Source organism: Crinia signifera, chromosome 6, assembly GCF_055691185.1.
Source record: "Crinia signifera chromosome 6, ASM5569118v1, whole genome shotgun sequence".
In the NCBI taxonomy this organism is placed as follows: Eukaryota; Metazoa; Chordata; class Amphibia; order Anura; family Myobatrachidae; genus Crinia; species Crinia signifera.
Window position 1 is genome coordinate 59738164 of NC_139222.1, and position 16940 is coordinate 59755103.

General features: G+C 39.9%; 36 non-coding genes and 1 pseudogene across 36 annotated transcripts; all 37 read left to right on the forward strand.

Moving 5' to 3' along the window:
- Nucleotides 1-28: 28 nt before the first annotated feature.
- Nucleotides 29-147, forward strand: LOC146017460 (5S ribosomal RNA). Its single transcript, XR_014450330.1, has one exon. It is a non-coding gene; the product is annotated as a 5S ribosomal RNA (ribosomal RNA).
- Nucleotides 148-492: 345 nt separating this feature from the next.
- Nucleotides 493-611, forward strand: LOC146013206 (5S ribosomal RNA). Its single transcript, XR_014446188.1, has one exon. It is a non-coding gene; the product is annotated as a 5S ribosomal RNA (ribosomal RNA).
- A 346-nt stretch (nt 612-957) lies between these two features.
- On the forward strand, nt 958-1076 carry LOC146010321 (5S ribosomal RNA; annotated as a pseudogene).
- A 344-nt stretch (nt 1077-1420) lies between these two features.
- Nucleotides 1421-1539, forward strand: LOC146010277 (5S ribosomal RNA). The gene has a single exon (XR_014444792.1). It is a non-coding gene; the product is annotated as a 5S ribosomal RNA (ribosomal RNA).
- Nucleotides 1540-1884: 345 nt separating this feature from the next.
- On the forward strand, nt 1885-2003 carry LOC146016031 (5S ribosomal RNA). The gene has a single exon (XR_014448934.1). It is a non-coding gene; the product is annotated as a 5S ribosomal RNA (ribosomal RNA).
- A 345-nt stretch (nt 2004-2348) lies between these two features.
- Nucleotides 2349-2467, forward strand: LOC146015249 (5S ribosomal RNA). Its single transcript, XR_014448176.1, has one exon. It is a non-coding gene; the product is annotated as a 5S ribosomal RNA (ribosomal RNA).
- A 345-nt stretch (nt 2468-2812) lies between these two features.
- Nucleotides 2813-2931, forward strand: LOC146013987 (5S ribosomal RNA). Its single transcript, XR_014446947.1, has one exon. It is a non-coding gene; the product is annotated as a 5S ribosomal RNA (ribosomal RNA).
- A 345-nt stretch (nt 2932-3276) lies between these two features.
- LOC146013209 (5S ribosomal RNA) lies at nt 3277-3395 on the forward strand. Its single transcript, XR_014446190.1, has one exon. It is a non-coding gene; the product is annotated as a 5S ribosomal RNA (ribosomal RNA).
- Nucleotides 3396-3740: 345 nt separating this feature from the next.
- Nucleotides 3741-3859, forward strand: LOC146014653 (5S ribosomal RNA). The gene has a single exon (XR_014447600.1). It is a non-coding gene; the product is annotated as a 5S ribosomal RNA (ribosomal RNA).
- Nucleotides 3860-4204: 345 nt separating this feature from the next.
- LOC146015046 (5S ribosomal RNA) lies at nt 4205-4323 on the forward strand. The gene has a single exon (XR_014447979.1). It is a non-coding gene; the product is annotated as a 5S ribosomal RNA (ribosomal RNA).
- A 345-nt stretch (nt 4324-4668) lies between these two features.
- Nucleotides 4669-4787, forward strand: LOC146013210 (5S ribosomal RNA). The gene has a single exon (XR_014446191.1). It is a non-coding gene; the product is annotated as a 5S ribosomal RNA (ribosomal RNA).
- A 345-nt stretch (nt 4788-5132) lies between these two features.
- On the forward strand, nt 5133-5251 carry LOC146017347 (5S ribosomal RNA). The gene has a single exon (XR_014450223.1). It is a non-coding gene; the product is annotated as a 5S ribosomal RNA (ribosomal RNA).
- Nucleotides 5252-5595: 344 nt separating this feature from the next.
- Nucleotides 5596-5714, forward strand: LOC146015023 (5S ribosomal RNA). Its single transcript, XR_014447957.1, has one exon. It is a non-coding gene; the product is annotated as a 5S ribosomal RNA (ribosomal RNA).
- A 345-nt stretch (nt 5715-6059) lies between these two features.
- LOC146010275 (5S ribosomal RNA) lies at nt 6060-6178 on the forward strand. Its single transcript, XR_014444790.1, has one exon. It is a non-coding gene; the product is annotated as a 5S ribosomal RNA (ribosomal RNA).
- Nucleotides 6179-6523: 345 nt separating this feature from the next.
- LOC146015246 (5S ribosomal RNA) lies at nt 6524-6642 on the forward strand. Its single transcript, XR_014448173.1, has one exon. It is a non-coding gene; the product is annotated as a 5S ribosomal RNA (ribosomal RNA).
- A 345-nt stretch (nt 6643-6987) lies between these two features.
- On the forward strand, nt 6988-7106 carry LOC146014654 (5S ribosomal RNA). Its single transcript, XR_014447601.1, has one exon. It is a non-coding gene; the product is annotated as a 5S ribosomal RNA (ribosomal RNA).
- A 346-nt stretch (nt 7107-7452) lies between these two features.
- On the forward strand, nt 7453-7571 carry LOC146015047 (5S ribosomal RNA). Its single transcript, XR_014447980.1, has one exon. It is a non-coding gene; the product is annotated as a 5S ribosomal RNA (ribosomal RNA).
- Nucleotides 7572-7916: 345 nt separating this feature from the next.
- On the forward strand, nt 7917-8035 carry LOC146017348 (5S ribosomal RNA). Its single transcript, XR_014450224.1, has one exon. It is a non-coding gene; the product is annotated as a 5S ribosomal RNA (ribosomal RNA).
- A 344-nt stretch (nt 8036-8379) lies between these two features.
- LOC146014703 (5S ribosomal RNA) lies at nt 8380-8498 on the forward strand. The gene has a single exon (XR_014447649.1). It is a non-coding gene; the product is annotated as a 5S ribosomal RNA (ribosomal RNA).
- Nucleotides 8499-8843: 345 nt separating this feature from the next.
- LOC146013988 (5S ribosomal RNA) lies at nt 8844-8962 on the forward strand. Its single transcript, XR_014446948.1, has one exon. It is a non-coding gene; the product is annotated as a 5S ribosomal RNA (ribosomal RNA).
- Nucleotides 8963-9308: 346 nt separating this feature from the next.
- Nucleotides 9309-9427, forward strand: LOC146014655 (5S ribosomal RNA). Its single transcript, XR_014447602.1, has one exon. It is a non-coding gene; the product is annotated as a 5S ribosomal RNA (ribosomal RNA).
- A 345-nt stretch (nt 9428-9772) lies between these two features.
- LOC146015048 (5S ribosomal RNA) lies at nt 9773-9891 on the forward strand. Its single transcript, XR_014447981.1, has one exon. It is a non-coding gene; the product is annotated as a 5S ribosomal RNA (ribosomal RNA).
- A 345-nt stretch (nt 9892-10236) lies between these two features.
- Nucleotides 10237-10355, forward strand: LOC146016442 (5S ribosomal RNA). The gene has a single exon (XR_014449335.1). It is a non-coding gene; the product is annotated as a 5S ribosomal RNA (ribosomal RNA).
- Nucleotides 10356-10701: 346 nt separating this feature from the next.
- LOC146014269 (5S ribosomal RNA) lies at nt 10702-10820 on the forward strand. Its single transcript, XR_014447219.1, has one exon. It is a non-coding gene; the product is annotated as a 5S ribosomal RNA (ribosomal RNA).
- Nucleotides 10821-11165: 345 nt separating this feature from the next.
- On the forward strand, nt 11166-11284 carry LOC146013211 (5S ribosomal RNA). Its single transcript, XR_014446192.1, has one exon. It is a non-coding gene; the product is annotated as a 5S ribosomal RNA (ribosomal RNA).
- A 345-nt stretch (nt 11285-11629) lies between these two features.
- On the forward strand, nt 11630-11748 carry LOC146016045 (5S ribosomal RNA). The gene has a single exon (XR_014448948.1). It is a non-coding gene; the product is annotated as a 5S ribosomal RNA (ribosomal RNA).
- A 345-nt stretch (nt 11749-12093) lies between these two features.
- On the forward strand, nt 12094-12212 carry LOC146013212 (5S ribosomal RNA). Its single transcript, XR_014446193.1, has one exon. It is a non-coding gene; the product is annotated as a 5S ribosomal RNA (ribosomal RNA).
- A 345-nt stretch (nt 12213-12557) lies between these two features.
- LOC146014656 (5S ribosomal RNA) lies at nt 12558-12676 on the forward strand. Its single transcript, XR_014447603.1, has one exon. It is a non-coding gene; the product is annotated as a 5S ribosomal RNA (ribosomal RNA).
- Nucleotides 12677-13021: 345 nt separating this feature from the next.
- Nucleotides 13022-13140, forward strand: LOC146017350 (5S ribosomal RNA). The gene has a single exon (XR_014450225.1). It is a non-coding gene; the product is annotated as a 5S ribosomal RNA (ribosomal RNA).
- A 344-nt stretch (nt 13141-13484) lies between these two features.
- LOC146014818 (5S ribosomal RNA) lies at nt 13485-13603 on the forward strand. Its single transcript, XR_014447761.1, has one exon. It is a non-coding gene; the product is annotated as a 5S ribosomal RNA (ribosomal RNA).
- Nucleotides 13604-13948: 345 nt separating this feature from the next.
- LOC146013989 (5S ribosomal RNA) lies at nt 13949-14067 on the forward strand. The gene has a single exon (XR_014446949.1). It is a non-coding gene; the product is annotated as a 5S ribosomal RNA (ribosomal RNA).
- A 346-nt stretch (nt 14068-14413) lies between these two features.
- LOC146014657 (5S ribosomal RNA) lies at nt 14414-14532 on the forward strand. The gene has a single exon (XR_014447604.1). It is a non-coding gene; the product is annotated as a 5S ribosomal RNA (ribosomal RNA).
- A 345-nt stretch (nt 14533-14877) lies between these two features.
- LOC146016444 (5S ribosomal RNA) lies at nt 14878-14996 on the forward strand. The gene has a single exon (XR_014449337.1). It is a non-coding gene; the product is annotated as a 5S ribosomal RNA (ribosomal RNA).
- A 346-nt stretch (nt 14997-15342) lies between these two features.
- On the forward strand, nt 15343-15461 carry LOC146014270 (5S ribosomal RNA). Its single transcript, XR_014447220.1, has one exon. It is a non-coding gene; the product is annotated as a 5S ribosomal RNA (ribosomal RNA).
- Nucleotides 15462-15806: 345 nt separating this feature from the next.
- LOC146013213 (5S ribosomal RNA) lies at nt 15807-15925 on the forward strand. Its single transcript, XR_014446194.1, has one exon. It is a non-coding gene; the product is annotated as a 5S ribosomal RNA (ribosomal RNA).
- A 345-nt stretch (nt 15926-16270) lies between these two features.
- Nucleotides 16271-16389, forward strand: LOC146016046 (5S ribosomal RNA). The gene has a single exon (XR_014448949.1). It is a non-coding gene; the product is annotated as a 5S ribosomal RNA (ribosomal RNA).
- Nucleotides 16390-16734: 345 nt separating this feature from the next.
- On the forward strand, nt 16735-16853 carry LOC146010240 (5S ribosomal RNA). Its single transcript, XR_014444756.1, has one exon. It is a non-coding gene; the product is annotated as a 5S ribosomal RNA (ribosomal RNA).
- The last annotated feature ends 87 nt before the right edge of the window (nt 16854-16940 follow it).

A 16940-nucleotide genomic window follows, 5' to 3' on the forward strand; every position in this document is an offset into this window, starting at 1 on the left:
GAAGAGGGCAAAAAAGTGCTTTTAACTCACCTACAGCCATACCACATTGGATAGGCCCAATCACGAGTGATCTTGGAAGCTAAGCAGTGTTGGGCCTGGTTAGTACTTGGGTGGGAGACCACATGGGAACACCAGGTGCTGTAGGTTTTTTCACATTACAGGCAAATTGTTTTTATTCTCTAGCTATTTAAATTGGAAACTTTTTCTTTTTATTGCCAGTACAGACATTTGGAAGAGGTCAAACAGACACAATAGCCATCACCTAAAGACTTACCACACTGTTTAGGCCCAATTCCAACTGCTTTTGGCAGCTAAACAGTGTTGAGCCTCTTTAGTAGTTTAATTTAAGACGCCCTGCTAATATCATGTCCTGTAGGTCTTTTTACATTACCAACACATGATTTTTTTCAGTAAGCCAATACAGTTAGGAAACTTTTGTATTAGCTTACCTGGTGATAGAAGTAGAAGAGGGCAAAAAAGTGAATTTAACTCACCTACAGCCATACCACATTGGATAGGCCCAATCTCGTCTGATCTTGGAAGCTAAGCAGTGTTGGGCCTGGTTAGTACTTGGGTGGGAGACCACATGGGAACACCAGGTGCTGTAGGTTTTTTCACATTACTGGCAAATTGTTTTTATTCTCTAGCTATTTAAATTGGAAACTTTTTCTTTTTATTGCCAGTACAGACATTTGGAAGAGGTCAAACAGACACAATAGCCATCACCTAAAGACTTACCACACTGTTTAGGCCCAATTCCAACTGCTTTTGGCAGCTAAACAGTGTTGAGCCTGTTTAGTAGTTTAATTTAAGACCCCCTGCTAATATCATGTCCTGTAGGTCTTTTTACATTACCAACACATGATTTTTTTTCAGTAAGCCAATACAGTTAGGAAACTTTTGTATTAGCTTACCTGGTAATAGAAGTAGAAGAGGGCAAAAAAGTGGCTTTAACTCACCTACAGCCATACCACATTGGATAGGCCCAATCTCGTCTGATCTTGGAAGCCAAGCAGTGTTGGGCATGGTAAGTACTTGGGTGGGAGACCACATGGGAACACCAGGTGCTGTAGGTTTTTTCACATTACTGGCAAATTGTTTGTATTCTCTAGCTATTATATTGGAAACTTTTTCATTTTATTGCCAGCACAGACATTTGGAAGAGGTCAAACAGACACAATAGCCATCACCTAAAGACTTACCACACTGTTTAGGCTCAATTCCAACTGCTTTTGGCAGCTAAACAGTGTTGAGCCTCTTTTGTAGTTTAATTTAAGACCCCCTGCTAATATCATGTCCTGTAGGTCTTTTTACATTACCAACACATGATTTTTTTCAGTAAGCCAATACAGTTAGGAAACTTTTGTATTAGCTTACCTGGTAATAAAAGTAGAAGAGGGCAAAAAAGTGGCTTTAACTCACCTACAGCCATACCACATTGGATAGACCCAATCTCGTCTGATCTTGGAAGCTAAGCAGTGTTGGGCCTGGTGAGTACTTGGGTGGAAGACCACATGGGAACACCAGGTGTTGTAGGCTTTTTCACATTACAGGCAAATTGTTTTTATTCTCTAGCTATTTAAATTGGAAACTTTTTCTTTTTATTGCCAGCACAGACATTTGGAAGAGGTCAAACAGACACAATAGCCATTACCTAAAGACTTACCACACTGTTTAGGCCCAATTCCAACTGCTTTTGGCAGCTAAACAGTGTTGAGCCTCTTTAGTAGTTTAATTTAAGACCCCCTGCTAATATCATGTCCTGTAGGTCTTTTTACATTACCAACACATTATTTTTTTCAGTAAGCCAATACAGTTAGGAAACTTTTTTATTAGCTTACCTGGTGATAGAAGTAGAAGAGGGCAAAAAAGTGCCTGTATCTCACCTACAGCCATACCACATTGTATAGGCCCAACCTCGTCTGATCTTGGAAGCTAAGCAGTGTTGGGCCTGGTTAGTACTTGGGTGGGAGACCACCTGGGAACACCAGGTGCTGTAGGTTTTTTCACATTACTGGCAAATTGTTTTTATTCTCTAGCTATTTATATTGGAAACTATTTCTTTTTATTGCCAGCACAGACATTTGTAAGAGGTCAAACAGACACACGAGCCATCACCTAAAGACTTACCACACTGTTTAGGCTCAATTCCAACTGCTTTTGGCAGCTAAACAGTGTTGAGCCTCTTTTGTAGTTTAATTTAAGACCCCCTGCTAATATCATGTCCTGTAGGTCTTTTTACATTACCAACACATGATTTTTTTCAGTAAGCCAATACAGTTAGGAAACTTTTGTATTAGCTTACCTGGTAATAAAAGTAGAAGAGGGCAAAAAAGTGGCTTTAACTCACCTACAGCCATACCACATTGGATAGACCTAATCTCGTCTGATCTTGGAAGCTAAGCAGTGTTGGACCTGGTTAGTACTTGGGTGGGAGACCACATGGGAACACCAGGTGCTGTAGGTTTTTTCACATTACTGGCAAATTGTTTTTATTCTCTAGCTATTTAAATTGGAAACTTTTTCTTTTTATTGCCAGCACAGACATTTGGAAGAGGTCAAACAGACACAATAGCCATTACCTAAAGACTTACCACACTGTTTAGGACCAATTCCAACTGCTTTTGGCAGCTAAACAGTGTTGAGCCTCTTTAGTAGTTTAATTTAAGACCCCCTGCTAATATCATGTCCTGTAGGTCTTTTTACATTACCAACACATGATTTTTTTCAGTAAGCCAATACAGTTAGGAAACTTTTTTATTAGCTTACCTGGTGATAGAAGTAGAAGAGGGCAAAAAAGTGCCTGTATCTCACCTACAGCCATACCACATTGTATAGGCCCAATCTCGTCTGATCTTGGAAGCTAAGCAGTGTTGGGCCTGGTTAGTACTTGGGTGGGAGACCACCTGGGAACACCAGGTGCTGTAGGTTTTTTCACATTACTGGCAAATTGTTTTTATTCTCTAGCTATTTATATTGGAAACTATTTCTTTTTATTGCCAGCACAGACATTTGTAAGAGGTCAAACAGACACACGAGCCATCACCTAAAGACTTACCACACTGTTTAGGCTCAATTCCAACTGCTTTTGGCAGCTAAACAGTGTTGAGCCTCTTTTGTAGTTTAATTTAAGACCCCCTGCTAATATCATGTCCTGTAGGTCTTTTTACATTACCAACACATGATTTTTTTCAGTAAGCCAATACAGTTAGGAAACTTTTGTATTAGCTTACCTGGTGATAGAAGTAGAAGAGGGCAAAAAAGTGCCTCTATCTCACCTACAGCCATACCACATTGGATAGGCCCAATCTCGTCTGATCTTGGAAGCTAAGCAGTGTTGGGCCTGGTTAGTACTTGGGTGGGAGACCACATGGGAACACCAGGTGCTGTAGGTTTTTTCACATTACTGGCAAATTGTTTTTATTCTCTAGCTATTTAAATTGGAAACTTTTTCTTTTTATTGCCAGTACAGACATTTGGAAGAGGTCAAACAGACACAATAGCCATCACCTAAAGACTTACCACACTGTTTAGGCCCAATTCCAACTGCTTTTGGCAGCTAAACAGTGTTGAGCCTGTTAAGTAGTTTAATTTAAGACCCCCTGCTAATATCATGTCCTGTAGGTCTTTTTACATTACCAACACATGATTTTTTTTAAGTAAGCCAATACAGTTAGGAAACTTTTTTATTAGCTTACCTGTTGATAGAAGTAGAAGAGGGCAAAAAGTGCCTGTATCTCACCTACAGCCATACCACATTGGATAGGCCCAATTTCGTCTGATCTTGGAAGCTAAGCAGTGTTGGGCCTGGTTAGTACTTGGGTGGGAGACCACCTGGGAACACCAGGTGCTGTAGGTTTTTTCACATTACTGGCAAATTGTTTTTATTCTCTAGCTATTTAAATTGGAAACTTTTTCTTTTTATTGCCAGCACTGACATTTGGAAGAGGTCAAACAGACACAATAGCCATCACCTAAAGACTTACCACACTGTTTAGGCTCAATTCCAACTGCTTTTGGCAGCTAAACATTGTTGAGCCTCTTTTGTAGTTGAATTTAAGACCCCCTGCTAATATCATGTCCTGTAGGTCTTTTTACATTACCAACACATGATTTTTTTCAGTAAGCCAATACAGTTAGGAAACTTTTGTATTAGCTTACCTGGTGATAGAAGTAGAAGAGGGCAAAAAAGTGCTTTTAACTCACCTACAGCCATACCACATTGGATAGGCCCAATCTCGTGTGATCTTGGAAGCTAAGCAGTGTTGGGCCTGGTTAGTACTTGGGTGGGAGACCACATGGGAACACCAGGTGCTGTAGGTTTTTTCACATTACAGGCAAATTGTTTTTATTCTCTAGCTATTTAAATTGGAAACTTTTTCTTTTTATTGCCAGTACAGACATTTGGAAGAGGTCAAACAGACACAATAGCCATCACCTAAAGACTTACCACACTGTTTAGGCCCAATTCCAACTGCTTTTGGCAGCTAAACAGTGTTGAGCCTCTTTAGTAGTTTAATTTAAGACGCCCTGCTAATATCATGTCCTGTAGGTCTTTTTACATTACCAACACATGATTTTTTTCAGTAAGCCAATACAGTTAGGAAACTTTTGTATTAGCTTACCTGGTGATAGAAGTAGAAGAGGGCAAAAAAGTGAATTTAACTCACCTACAGCCATACCACATTGGATAGGCCCAATCTCGTCTGATCTTGGAAGCTAAGCAGTGTTGGGCCTGGTTAGTACTTGGGTGGGAGACCACATGGGAACACCAGGTGCTGTAGGTTTTTTCACATTACTGGCAAATTGTTTTTATTCTCTAGCTATTTAAATTGGAAACTTTTTCTTTTTATTGCCAGTACAGACATTTGGAAGAGGTCAAACAGACACAATAGCCATCACCTAAAGACTTACCACACTGTTTAGGCCCAATTCCAACTGCTTTTGGCAGCTAAACAGTGTTGAGCCTGTTTAGTAGTTTAATTTAAGACCCCCTGCTAATATCATGTCCTGTAGGTCTTTTTACATTACCAACACATGATTTTTTTCAGTAAGCCAATACAGTTAGGAAACTTTTGTATTAGCTTACCTGGTAATAGAAGTAGAAGAGGGCAAAAAAGTGGCTTTAACTCACCTACAGCCATACCACATTGGATAGGCCCAATCTCGTCTGATCTTGGAAGCCAAGCAGTGTTGGGCATGGTTAGTACTTGGGTGGGAGACCACATGGGAACACCAGGTGCTGTAGGTTTTTTCACATTACTGGCAAATTGTTTGTATTCTCTAGCTATTATATTGGAAACTTTTTCATTTTATTGCCAGCACAGACATTTGGAAGAGGTCAAACAGACACAATAGCCATCACCTAAAGACTTACCACACTGTTTAGGCTCAATTCCAACTGCTTTTGGCAGCTAAACAGTGTTGAGCCTCTTTTGTAGTTTAATTTAAGACCCCCTGCTAATATCATGTCCTGTAGGTCTTTTTACATTACCAACACATGATTTTTTTCAGTAAGCCAATACAGTTAGGAAACTTTTGTATTAGCTTACCTGGTAATAAAAGTAGAAGAGGGCAAAAAAGTGGCTTTAACTCACCTACAGCCATACCACATTGGATAGACCCAATCTCGTCTGATCTTGGAAGCTAAGCAGTGTTGGGCCTGGTTAGTACTTGGGTGGGAGACCACATGGGAACACCAGGTGTTGTAGGCTTTTTCACATTACAGGCAAATTGTTTTTATTCTCTAGCTATTTAAATTGGAAACTTTTTCTTTTTATTGCCAGCACAGACATTTGGAAGAGGTCAAACAGACACAATAGCCATTACCTAAAGACTTACCACACTGTTTAGGCCCAATTCCAACTGCTTTTGGCAGCTAAACAGTGTTGAGCCTCTTTAGTAGTTTAATTTAAGACCCCCTGCTAATATCATGTCCTGTAGGTCTTTTTACATTACCAACACATGATTTTTTTCAGTAAGCCAATACAGTTAGGAAACTTTTTTATTAGCTTACCTGGTGATCGAAGTAGAAGAGGGCAAAAAAGTGCCTGTATCTCACCTACAGCCATACCACATTGTATAGGCCCAACCTTGTCTGATCTTGGAAGCTAAGCAGTGTTGGGCCTGGTTAGTACTTGGGTGGGAGACCACCTGGGAACACCAGGTGCTGTAGGTTTTTTCACATTACTGGCAAATTGTTTTTATTCTCTAGCTATTTATATTGGAAACTATTTCTTTTTATTGCCAGCACAGACATTTGTAAGAGGTCAAACAGACACACGAGCCATCACCTAAAGACTTACCACACTGTTTAGGCTCAATTCCAACTGCTTTTGGCAGCTAAACAGTGTTGAGCCTCTTTTGTAGTTTAATTTAAGACCCCCTGCTAATATCATGTCCTGTAGGTCTTTTTACATTACCAACACATGATTTTTTTCAGTAAGCCAATACAGTTAGGAAGCTTTTGTATTAGCTTACCTGGTGATAGAAGTAGAAGAGGGCAAAAAAGTGCCTCTATCTCACCTACAGCCATACCACATTGGATAGGCCCAATCTCGTCTGATCTTGAAAGCTAAGCAGTGTTGGGCCTGGTTAGTACTTGGGTGGGAGACCACATGGGAACACCAGGTGCTGTAGGTTTTTTCACATTACTGGCAAATTGTTTTTATTCTCTAGCTATTTAAATTGGAAACTTTTTCTTTTTATTGCCAGTACAGACATTTGGAAGAGGTCAAACAGACACAATAGCCATCACCTAAAGACTTACCACACTGTTTAGGCCCAATTCCAACTGCTTTTGGCAGCTAAACAGTGTTGAGCCTGTTAAGTAGTTTAATTTAAGACCCCCTGCTAATATCATGTCCTGTAGGTCTTTTTACATTACCAACACATGATTTTTTTTAAGTAAGCCAATACAGTTAGGAAACTTTTTTATTAGCTTACCTGTTGATAGAAGTAGAAGAGGGCAAAAAGTGCCTGTATCTCACCTACAGCCATACCACATTGGATAGGCCCAATTTCGTCTGATCTTGGAAGCTAAGCAGTGTTGGGCCTGGTTAGTACTTGGGTGGGAGACCACCTGGGAACACCAGGTGCTGTAGGTTTTTTCACATTACTGGCAAATTGTTTTTATTCTCTAGCTATTTAAATTGGAAACTTTTTCTTTTTATTGCCAGCACTGACATTTGGAAGAGGTCAAACAGACACAATAGCCATCACCTAAAGACTTACCACACTGTTTAGGCTCAATTCCAACTGCTTTTGGCAGCTAAACATTGTTGAGCCTCTTTTGTAGTTGAATTTAAGACCCCCTGCTAATATCATGTCCTGTAGGTCTTTTTACATTACCAACACATGATTTTTTTCAGTAAGCCAATACAGTTAGGAAACTTTTGTATTAGCTTACCTGGTGATAGAAGTAGAAGAGGGCAAAAAAAGTGCTTTTAACTCACCTACAGCCATACCACATTGGATAGGCCCAATCTCGTGTGATCTTGGAAGCTAAGCAGTGTTGGGCCTGGTTAGTACTTGGGTGGGAGACCACATGGGAACACCAGGTGCTGTAGGTTTTTTCACATTACAGGCAAATTGGTTTTATTCTCTAGCTATTTAAATTGGAAACTTTTTCTTTTTATTGCCAGTACAGACATTTGGAAGAGGTCAAACAGACACAATAGCCATCACCTAAAGACTTACCACACTGTTTAGGCCCAATTCCAACTGCTTTTGGCAGCTAAACAGTGTTGAGCCTCTTTAGTAGTTTAATTTAAGACGCCCTGCTAATATCATGTCCTGTAGGTCTTTTTACATTACCAACACATGATTTTTTTCAGTAAGCCAATACAGTTAGGAAACTTTTGTATTAGCTTACCTGGTAATAGAAGTAGAAGAGGGCAAAAAAGTGGCTTTAACTCACCTACAGCCATACCACATTGGATAGGCCCAATCTCGTCTGATCTTGGAAGCCAAGCAGTGTTGGGCATGGTTAGTACTTGGGTGGGAGACCACATGGGAACACCAGGTGCTGTAGGTTTTTTCACATTACTGGCAAATTGTTTGTATTCTCTAGCTATTATATTGGAAACTTTTTCATTTTATTGCCAGCACAGACATTTGGAAGAGGTCAAACAGACACAATAGCCATCACCTAAAGACTTACCACACTGTTTAGGCTCAATTCCAACTGCTTTTGGCAGCTAAACAGTGTTGAGCCTCTTTTGTAGTTTAATTTAAGACCCCCTGCTAATATCATGTCCTGTAGGTCTTTTTACATTACCAACACATGATTTTTTTCAGTAAGCCAATACAGTTAGGAAACTTTTGTATTAGCTTACCTGGTAATAAAAGTAGAAGAGGGCAAAAAAGTGGCTTTAACTCACCTACAGCCATACCACATTGGATAGACCCAATCTCGTCTGATCTTGGAAGCTAAGCAGTGTTGGGCCTGGTTAGTACTTGGGTGGGAGACCACATGGGAACACCAGGTGCTGTAGGTTTTTTCACATTACTGGCAAATTGTTTTTATTCTCTAACTATTTAAATTGGAAACTTTTTCTTTTTATTGCCAGCACAGACATTTGGAAGAGGTCAAACAGACACAATAGCCATTACCTAAAGACTTACCACACTGTTTAGGCCCAATTCCAACTGCTTTTGGCAGCTAAACAGTGTTGAGCCTCTTTAGTAGTTTAATTTAAGACCCCCTGCTAATATCATGTCCTGTAGGTCTTTTTACATTACCAACACATGATTTTTTTCAGTAAGCCAATACAGTTAGGAAACTTTTTTATTAGCTTACCTGGTGATAGAAGTAGAAGAGGGCAAAAAAGTGCCTGTATCTCACCTACAGCCATACCACATTGTATAGGCCCAATCTCGTCTGATCTTGGAAGCTAAGCAGTGTTGGGCCTGGTTAGTACTTGGGTGGGAGACCACCTGGGAACACCAGGTGCTGTAGGTTTTTTCACATTACTGGCAAATTGTTTTTATTCTCTAGCTATTTATATTGGAAACTATTTCTTTTTATTGCCAGCACAGACATTTGTAAGAGGTCAAACAGACACACGAGCCATCACCTAAAGACTTACCACACTGTTTAGGCTCAATTCCAACTGCTTTTGGCAGCTAAACAGTGTTGAGCCTCTTTTGTAGTTTAATTTAAGACCCCCTGCTAATATCATGTCCTGTAGGTCTTTTTACATTACCAACACATGATTTTTTTTAAGTAAGCCAATACAGTTAGGAAACTTTTTTATTAGCTTACCTGTTGATAGAAGTAGAAGAGGGCAAAAAAGTGCCTGTATCTCACCTACAGCCATACCACATTGGATAGGCCCAATTTCGTCTGATCTTGGAAGCTAAGCAGTGTTGGGCCTGGTTAGTACTTGGGTGGGAGACCACCTGGGAACACCAGGTGCTGTAGGTTTTTTCACATTACTGGCAAATTGTTTTTATTCTCTAGCTATTTAAATTGGAAACTTTTTCTTTTTATTGCCAGCACAGACATTTGGAAGAGGTCAAACAGACACAATAGCCATCACCTAAAGACTTACCACACTGTTTAGGCTCAATTCCAACTGCTTTTGGCAGCTAAACATTGTTGAGCCTCTTTTGTAGTTTAATTTAAGACCCCCTGCTAATATCATGTCCTGTAGGTCTTTTTACATTACCAACACATGATTTTTTTCAGTAAGCCAATACAGTTAGGAAACTTTTGTATTAGCTTACCTGGTGATAGAAGTAGAAGAGGGCAAAAAAGTGCTTTTAACTCACCTACAGCCATACCACATTGGATAGGCCCAATCTCGTGTGATCTTGGAAGCTAAGCAGTGTTGGGCCTGGTTAGTACTTGGGTGGGAGACCACATGGGAACACCAGGTGCTGTAGGTTTTTTCACATTACAGGCAAATTGTTTTTATTCTCTAGCTATTTAAATTGGAAACTTTTTCTTTTTATTGCCAGTACAGACATTTGGAAGAGGTCAAACAGACACAATAGCCATCACCTAAAGACTTACCACACTGTTTAGGCCCAATTCCAACTGCTTTTGGCAGCTAAACAGTGTTGAGCCTCTTTAGTAGTTTAATTTAAGACGCCCTGCTAATATCATGTCCTGTAGGTCTTTTTACATTACCAACACATGATTTTTTTCAGTAAGCCAATACAGTTAGGAAACTTTTGTATTAGCTTACCTGGTGATAGAAGTAGAAGAGGGCAAAAAAGTGAATTTAACTCACTTACAGCCATACCACATTGGATAGGCCCAATCTTGTCTGATCTTGGAAGCTAAGCAGTGTTGGGCCTGGTTAGTACTTGGGTGGGAGACCACCTGGGAACACCAGGTGCTGTAGGTTTTTTCACATTACTGGCAAATGGTTTTTATTCTCTAGCTATTTAAATTGGAAACTTTTTCTTTTTATTGCCAGCACAGACATTTGGAAGAGGTCAAACAGACACAATAGCCATCACCTAAAGACTTAACACACTGTTTAGGCCCAATTCCAACTGCTTTTGGCAGCTAAACAGTGTTGAGCCTCTTTAGTAGTTTAATTTAAGACCCCCTGCTAATATCATGTCCTGTAGGTCTTTTTACATTACCAACACATGATTTTTTTTCAGTAAGCCAATACAGTTAGGAAACTTTTTTATTAGCTTACCTGGTGATAGAAGTAGAAGAGGGCAAAAAAGTGCCTGTATCTCACCTACAGCCATACCACATTGTATAGGCCCAATCTCGTCTGATCTTGGAAGCTAAGCAGTGTTGGGCCTGGTTAGTACTTGGCTGGGAGACCACCTGGGAACACCAGGTGCTGTAGGTTTTTTCACATTACTGGCAAATTGTTTTTATTCTCTAGCTATTTATATTGGAAACTATTTCTTTTTATTGCCAGCACAGACATTTGTAAGAGGTCAAACAGACACACTAGCCATCACCTAAAGACTTACCACACTGTTTAGGCTCCATTCCAACTGCTTTTGGCAGCTTAACAGTGTTGAGCCTCTTTTGTAGTTTAATTTAAGACCCCCTGCTAATATCATGTCCTGTTGGTCTTTTTACATTACCAACACATGATTTTTTTCAGTAAGCCAATACAGTTAGGAAACTTTTGTATTAGCTTACCTGGGGATAGAAGTAGAAGAGGGCAAAAAAGTGCCTGTATCTCACCTACAGCCATACCACATTGGATAGGCCCAATCTCGTCTGATCTTGGAAGCTAAGCAGTGTTGGGCCTGGTTAGTACTTGGGTGGGAGACCACATGGGAACACCAGGTGCTGTAGGTTTTTTCACATTACTGGCAAATTGTTTTTATTCTCTAGCTATTTAAATTGGAAATTTTTTCTTTTTATTGCCAGTACAGACATTTGGAAGAGGTCAAACAGACACAATAGCCATCACCTAAAGACTTACCACACTGTTTAGGCCCAATTCCAACTGCTTTTGGCAGCTAAACAGTGTTGAGCCTCTTTAGTAGTTTAATTTAAGACCCCCTGCTAATATCATGTCCTGTAGGTCTTTTTACATTACCAACACATGATTTTTTTCAGTAAGCCAATACAGTTAGGAAACTTTTTTATTAGCTTACCTGGTGATAGAAGTAGAAGAGGGCAAAAAAGTGCCTGTATCTCACCTACAGCCATACCAAATTGGATAGGCCCAATCTCGTCTGATCTTGGAAGCTAAGCAGTGTTGGGCCTGGTTAGTACTTGGGTGGGAGACCACATGGGAACACCAGGTGCTGTAGGTTTTTTCACATTACAGGCAAATTGTTTTTATTCTCTAGCTATTTATATTGGAAACTATTTCTTTTTATTGCCAGCACAGACATTTGTAAGAGGTCAAACAGACACACTAGCCATTACCTAAAGACTTACCACACTGTTTAGGCCCAATTCCAACTGCTTTTGGCAGCTAAACAGTGTTGAGCCTCTTTAGTAGTTTAATTTAAGACCCCCTGCTAATATCATGTCCTGTAGGTCTTTTTACATTACCAACACATGATTTTTTTCAGTAAGCCAATACAGTTAGGAAACTTTTGTATTAGCTTACCTGGTGATAGAAGTAGAAGAGGGCAAAAAAGTGCCTCTATCTCACCTACAGCCATACCACATTGGATAGGCCCAATCTCGTCTGATCTTGGAAGCTAAGCAGTGTTGGGCCTGGTTAGTACTTGGGTGGGAGACCACATGGGAACACCAGGTGCTGTAGGTTTTTTCACATTACTGGCAAATTGTTTTTATTCTCTAGCTATTTAAATTGGAAACTTTTTCTTTTTATTGCCAGTACAGACATTTGGAAGAGGTCAAACAGACACAATAGCCATCACCTAAAGACTTACCACACTGTTTAGGCCCAATTCCAACTGCTTTTGGCAGCTAAACAGTGTTGAGCCTGTTAAGTAGTTTAATTTAAGACCCCCTGCTAATATCATGTCCTGTAGGTCTTTTTACATTACCAACACATGATTTTTTTTAAGTAAGCCAATACAGTTAGGAAACTTTTTTATTAGCTTACCTGTTGATAGAAGTAGAAGAGGGCAAAAAGTGCCTGTATCTCACCTACAGCCATACCACATTGGATAGGCCCAATTTCGTCTGATCTTGGAAGCTAAGCAGTGTTGGGCCTGGTTAGTACTTGGGTGGGAGACCACCTGGGAACACCAGGTGCTGTAGGTTTTTTCACATTACTGGCAAATTGTTTTTATTCTCTAGCTATTTAAATTGGAAACTTTTTCTTTTTATTGCCAGCACTGACATTTGGAAGAGGTCAAACAGACACAATAGCCATCACCTAAAGACTTACCACACTGTTTAGGCTCAATTCCAACTGCTTTTGGCAGCTAAACATTGTTGAGCCTCTTTTGTAGTTGAATTTAAGACCCCCTGCTAATATCATGTCCTGTAGGTCTTTTTACATTACCAACACATGATTTTTTTCAGTAAGCCAATACAGTTAGGAAACTTTTGTATTAGCTTACCTGGTAATAGAAGTAGAAGAGGGCAAAAAAGTGGCTTTAACTCACCTACAGCCATACCACATTGGATAGGCCCAATCTCGTCTGATCTTGGAAGCCAAGCAGTGTTGGGCATGGTTAGTACTTGGGTGGGAGACCACATGGGAACACCAGGTGCTGTAGGTTTTTTCACATTACTGGCAAATTGTTTGTATTCTCTAGCTATTATATTGGAAACTTTTTCATTTTATTGCCAGCACAGACATTTGGAAGAGGTCAAACAGACACAATAGCCATCACCTAAAGACTTACCACACTGTTTAGGCTCAATTCCAACTGCTTTTGGCAGCTAAACAGTGTTGAGCCTCTTTTGTAGTTTAATTTAAGACCCCCTGCTAATATCATGTCCTGTAGGTCTTTTTACATTACCAACACATGATTTTTTTCAGTAAGCCAATACAGTTAGGAAACTTTTGTATTAGCTTACCTGGTAATAAAAGTAGAAGAGGGCAAAAAAGTGGCTTTAACTCACCTACAGCCATACCACATTGGATAGACCCAATCTCGTCTGATCTTGGAAGCTAAGCAGTGTTGGGCCTGGTTAGTACTTGGGTGGGAGACCACATGGGAACACCAGGTGCTGTAGGTTTTTTCACATTACTGGCAAATTGTTTTTATTCTCTAACTATTTAAATTGGAAACTTTTTCTTTTTATTGCCAGCACAGACATTTGGAAGAGGTCAAACAGACACAATAGCCATTACCTAAAGACTTACCACACTGTTTAGGCCCAATTCCAACTGCTTTTGGCAGCTAAACAGTGTTGAGCCTCTTTAGTAGTTTAATTTAAGACCCCCTGCTAATATCATGTCCTGTAGGTCTTTTTACATTACCAACACATGATTTTTTTCAGTAAGCCAATACAGTTAGGAAACTTTTTTATTAGCTTACCTGGTGATAGAAGTAGAAGAGGGCAAAAAAGTGCCTGTATCTCACCTACAGCCATACCACATTGTATAGGCCCAATCTCGTCTGATCTTGGAAGCTAAGCAGTGTTGGGCCTGGTTAGTACTTGGGTGGGAGACCACCTGGGAACACCAGGTGCTGTAGGTTTTTTCACATTACTGGCAAATTGTTTTTATTCTCTAGCTATTTATATTGGAAACTATTTCTTTTTATTGCCAGCACAGACATTTGTAAGAGGTCAAACAGACACACGAGCCATCACCTAAAGACTTACCACACTGTTTAGGCTCAATTCCAACTGCTTTTGGCAGCTAAACAGTGTTGAGCCTCTTTTGTAGTTTAATTTAAGACCCCCTGCTAATATCATGTCCTGTAGGTCTTTTTACATTACCAACACATGATTTTTTTTAAGTAAGCCAATACAGTTAGGAAACTTTTTTATTAGCTTACCTGTTGATAGAAGTAGAAGAGGGCAAAAAAGTGCCTGTATCTCACCTACAGCCATACCACATTGGATAGGCCCAATTTCGTCTGATCTTGGAAGCTAAGCAGTGTTGGGCCTGGTTAGTACTTGGGTGGGAGACCACCTGGGAACACCAGGTGCTGTAGGTTTTTTCACATTACTGGCAAATTGTTTTTATTCTCTAGCTATTTAAATTGGAAACTTTTTCTTTTTATTGCCAGCACAGACATTTGGAAGAGGTCAAACAGACACAATAGCCATCACCTAAAGACTTACCACACTGTTTAGGCTCAATTCCAACTGCTTTTGGCAGCTAAACATTGTTGAGCCTCTTTTGTAGTTTAATTTAAGACCCCCTGCTAATATCATGTCCTGTAGGTCTTTTTACATTACCAACACATGATTTTTTTCAGTAAGCCAATACAGTTAGGAAACTTTTGTATTAGCTTACCTGGTGATAGAAGTAGAAGAGGGCAAAAAAGTGAATTTAACTCACTTACAGCCATACCACATTGGATAGGCCCAATCTTGTCTGATCTTGGAAGCTAAGCAGTGTTGGGCCTGGTTAGTACTTGGGTGGGAGACCACCTGGGAACACCAGGTGCTGTAGGTTTTTTCACATTACTGGCAAATGGTTTTTATTCTCTAGCTATTTAAATTGGAAACTTTTTCTTTTTATTGCCAGCACAGACATTTGGAAGAGGTCAAACAGACACAATAGCCATCACCTAAAGACTTAACACACTGTTTAGGCCCAATTCCAACTGCTTTTGGCAGCTAAACAGTGTTGAGCCTCTTTAGTAGTTTAATTTAAGACCCCCTGCTAATATCATGTCCTGTAGGTCTTTTTACATTACCAACACATGATTTTTTTTCAGTAAGCCAATACAGTTAGGAAACTTTTTTATTAGCTTACCTGGTGATAGAAGTAGAAGAGGGCAAAAAAGTGCCTGTATCTCACCTACAGCCATACCACATTGTATAGGCCCAATCTCGTCTGATCTTGGAAGCTAAGCAGTGTTGGGCCTGGTTAGTACTTGGCTGGGAGACCACCTGGGAACACCAGGTGCTGTAGGTTTTTTCACATTACTGGCAAATTGTTTTTATTCTCTAGCTATTTATATTGGAAACTATTTCTTTTTATTGCCAGCACAGACATTTGTAAGAGGTCAAACAGACACACTAGCCATCACCTAAAGACTTACCACACTGTTTAGGCTCCATTCCAACTGCTTTTGGCAGCTTAACAGTGTTGAGCCTCTTTTGTAGTTTAATTTAAGACCCCCTGCTAATATCATGTCCTGTTGGTCTTTTTACATTACCAACACATGATTTTTTTCAGTAAGCCAATACAGTTAGGAAACTTTTGTATTAGCTTACCTGGGGATAGAAGTAGAAGAGGGCAAAAAAGTGCCTGTATCTCACCTACAGCCATACCACATTGGATAGGCCCAATCTCGTCTGATCTTGGAAGCTAAGCAGTGTTGGGCCTGGTTAGTACTTGGGTGGGAGACCACATGGGAACACCAGGTGCTGTAGGTTTTTTCACATTACTGGCAAATTGTTTTTATTCTCTAGCTATTTAAATTGGAAATTTTTTCTTTTTATTGCCAGTACAGACATTTGGAAGAGGTCAAACAGACACAATAGCCATCACCTAAAGACTTACCACACTGTTTAGGCCCAATTCCAACTGCTTTTGGCAGCTAAACAGTGTTGAGCCTCTTTAGTAGTTTAATTTAAGACCCCCTGCTAATATCATGTCCTGTAGGTCTTTTTACATTACCAACACATGATTTTTTTCAGTAAGCCAATACAGTTAGGAAACTTTTTTATTAGCTTACCTGGTGATAGAAGTAGAAGAGGGCAAAAAAGTGCCTGTATCTCACCTACAGCCATACCAAATTGGATAGGCCCAATCTCGTCTGATCTTGGAAGCTAAGCAGTGTTGGGCCTGGTTAGTACTTGGGTGGGAGACCACATGGGAACACCAGGTGCTGTAGGTTTTTTCACATTACAGGCAAATTGTTTTTATTCTCTAGCTATTTATATTGGAAACTATTTCTTTTTATTGCCAGCACAGACATTTGTAAGAGGTCAAACAGACACACTAGCCATTACCTAAAGACTTACCACACTGTTTAGGCCCAATTCCAACTGCTTTTGGCAGCTAAACAGTGTTGAGCCTCTTTAGTAGTTTAATTTAAGACCCCCTGCTAATATCATGTCCTGTAGGTCTTTTTACATTACCAACACATGATTTTTTTCAGTAAGCCAATACAGTTAGGAAACTTTTGTATTAGCTTACCTGGTGATAGAAGTAGAAGAGGGCAAAAAAGTGCCTCTATCTCACCTACAGCCATACCACATTGGATACGCCCAATCTCGTCTGATCTTGGAAGCTAAGCAGTGTTGGGCCTGGTTAGTACTTGGGTGGGAGACCACATGGGAACACCAGGTGCTGTAGGTTTTTTCACATTACTGGCAAATTGTTTTTATTCTCTAGCTATTTAAATTGGAAACTTTTTCTTTTTATTGCCAGTACAGACATTTGGAA